The following is a 3,598-nucleotide window of genomic DNA, read 5'->3' on the forward strand; positions in this document are numbered from 1 at the left end:
TATATATATATATATATATTAGTGAGCTAAAATCCATTTTTGGCAGTTATAACTTTGGCAAAATAGTCTTGAATTTTTTGACATTTGCCAAATAAATAAAAGCCTTATCATGCAAACCGGCAAGGCTTAAACCATCAACCACAAAGAAAGTTATAGAAAAGACAAAGCTTGTTTACTTATTCTTGTTGACTTTTTTTAATTTTCATTATTAGTTTTTTTTTAATTAAAATTATACTCCTCAAATAATTATTTATATATTTCTTTTTCTTAATTTTTTAATGCTTAGTACTCCTTAAGTTTTTTTTATTGTTCCACTTGATTTAATCTCTTTATTTTTATTTTAAGAAAATGTTTATTTAAGGAGCATAACATTCAAGGTATATTTTATGAAAAAATATTCTTGTCACATGGTACATCATTGTCAATGTGTTCATAAGTTTTAATGTTAAAATATCATCTTCTAAATTTCAACTTCATTTAATGGGGGTTAGGTGGAATTGAGCTCATTTGAGAAGACATGAGGAGTACAATAAAAAAAATGATTCAATTAATTAAAATTTTAATTTAGAGCGTCAAAATTCTATAGCATATGTTGAGAAATCACACTAATAATCACAAGAACATAAATGAAGGAAACAAGAAAGAAGAGAACATAGGGATTTAACAAGATTCGGCAATGCGTCTACGTCTTCGGGAGCAAATAACGGCGGTTCTTGATTTCTCAAAGCAAAGTTCTCCCTATTAGAGTCACAAACACAATATATATATTATATATCTAACTCTTGGTACAATTACAAAATTACTAAAAAGTATTGCAGGGCGTTGCCCCTGCACCCCCAACCCACTTAACGATGCTCCCCAAATTGGACATATGTTTCCGCTGCACTCCACTCTGCTTACGAGCTCTTCTCCGCTCCATCATCTGTATATGCATCATGCCTAACAAACTTCAATTGTCTCATTCAAGCTTTACTAATTGTAGTTTGTTTAATAGCATTGTTAATGCTAATTGGGGGGAAAAGAGGTGTTTCAATTGTCTCAGTTAAAAAGAACTTGTTCTCCTCCGCTCCAGCAGAGTGATTTTTAAGCGGGGCCCTTTACTTTCATGGCACCCAATTCCTATATATCTAACACCTACTCATTACTTTTACATTTATACCACCCAATTATTCAAATTTTCATAAAAAAATGGCACCATTTTAACTTCCAAAATGTGATGTACACTTTTTCATACAAAGGTGAAGAGGGCATGTATGTAAAGTTTGATTTTTGGGTGTTAGATATGTAAATACATAGGAGTTGATCAAGATTTTTTCAAGGGTTTACGACTCTCAGGATGACTAACTACGAAAGCTTACCCTTGTAAGGATACTAGGTCCATACTTAAAATAAACCATGCCCCTTTCAGACTGGGGAAAAATTTGTTCGTAGGTCCATGACGTGATGAAACAATCACTTTAAAATTGGATCCATTGTAAGGTAGTGTTTTTGTCCTTCGGGATAATAAATTGTCCTGATGTCTTATTTGATCAGAAGTGAACAATTTTAGAACTTCTATAAAGCAAAGCCTGTGAGCATATATATATATATATATGCTTTTGTGACGCCAGCCGTGGCCTGTTGATAGAGTAACCTTTTGAAGGTCGGGTTCGAATCTCCCTCTAGCCAGTTTATCGATAGTGAGGTTGGTCCTTGAATAGTTAGACACATGAGGGTGGTTGGGGGCTCGTATAATAGCCTCCGGCCATTTTTTTGATATATATATATATATATTGTTAGATATGACTCATATATCATAAATGGACAGTGCTAAATCAGGAGCGGAGCAGAGCGGAAGATTCTGTCTAAATCAAGGGAGTTTCCTTATGTGGGTTGGGGGTGTGGTACAAGGGTAATTTGGTAATTATATATTGTACCCATTGTTTCATTTTTATGTGTTTTCTAGGGTTATAAATTAGACTTGTATGTAACCTTAAGGATTATCTCTGAATTTTGTACTTTTTCTGAATTAGTAAAAAGCCGCTACTCTGCTCCCGATGATATAGGCATCTTTGTCGAACCTCGTTAAAACTAAATCTCTGTGTTCTTATGGATTTGTGTCGATTGCTATTTTTCTTCGCCCTTAATTTCGCAACAAGTGGTATCAGAGACAGATTCGAGGGCACAAAAGAAATAAAAGAAATTTTTTGGCGGCGAAGATTTTGGCCGAGGATTTTTAGGCTAGGGCAGAAGAGCAATCTCGGCGGTTCGGAGTAGGAAGAGCAAGCCTCGGGGAGGTGAATCACGGCGGCAGTAGTATTTTAGCGAAGGCTTCAACGTCATTGGGAGGATCTCAGTATTTCATTACCTTTATTGATGATTTCTCCAAGAAAGTTTGGGTGTGATTATTTAAGCAGAAATATGAAGTATTCTCTAAATTCAAGCTGTGGAAAGCTGAGGTAGAGAACCAAACTAGCAGAAAAATCAAGTATTTGAGGTCTGATAATTACACAGAGTACACAGCTTCGTAGTTTCAGAAGTTTTGTGAAGAGCATGAGATTCAAAGACATTTTTCAGTGCGTAAGACACCACAGCAGAATGGTATAGCAGAAAAGATGAACATGTCCTTAACTGATAGGGCAAGATGCTTGAGACTGAATGCATGGCTTTTTAAGAGTTTATGGGCAGAGGCTGTAAATATGGCATGCTATCTCATCAATAGATTGTCTCGAGCATCATTGGGTGGCAAGGTCGCATAAGAGGTATGGACAGGCAATCCAGTTAAATTCGATCATTTACGAATTTTTAGTTGTCATGCTTATGTGCATGTACCTGGAGATGAAATGTTCAAACTTGATACAAAATCCAAGCAGTGCATCTTTCTGGGCTACAAGAAAGGTGTGAAAGGATACAAGTTTTGGGATCTGATTGCAAAGAATATTATGATCAACAGAGATGCAGGTTTTGATGAGCAGTTTATGTTACAGCAGAATCAAGACAAGGTGTCAGAGAAGAGTTCCAGTTCAGATGCAGTGCAGATGAATTTAGAACAACAGCTAGTAGCTTCTGAGATAGAATTATAATATAGCTTTTGAGGTGTTCAAATCCAACGCCTGGTGATTCTATTACAGATGATCTGCAGAATTATTATCTAGTCAGAGATAGACAAATACACACCAATGTAAGGCCACCTAGCAGATTGAGTTATGAAGGCTTAGTCTCATGTGCACTTCTCATCAACAGCGATGATCCAACCACTTTTCAAGGAGCTATCACTAGCCAGGAGAAAGAGAAATGGATGGGTGCAATGGTTGAGGAGATGGAGTCTTCGCAGAGAAACTGCACTTGGGAGTTAGTTCAGCTTCCAGAGGGAAAGAAGGCTATTGGGTGCAAATAAGTCTACAAAAGGAAACTAGCAGTATCAGAAAAAGAATGGGAAAAGCTTAAGGCTCGACTGGTAACAAATGGATTTTCACAGCAGAAGGGGATAAATTATGATGAAATAGTTTCTCCTGTGATCAGACATACTTCAATCAGGGCAGTGCTGACATTGGTAGCTATTTGGGATTTGCATTTGGAGCAGATGGATGTTAAAACTACTTTCTTGTGGAGGAGCAGA

The sequence above is a fragment of the Phalaenopsis equestris genome, unplaced genomic scaffold (genome assembly GCF_001263595.1).
Source record: "Phalaenopsis equestris unplaced genomic scaffold, ASM126359v1 Scaffold000359, whole genome shotgun sequence".
In the NCBI taxonomy this organism is placed as follows: Eukaryota; Viridiplantae; Streptophyta; class Magnoliopsida; order Asparagales; family Orchidaceae; genus Phalaenopsis; species Phalaenopsis equestris.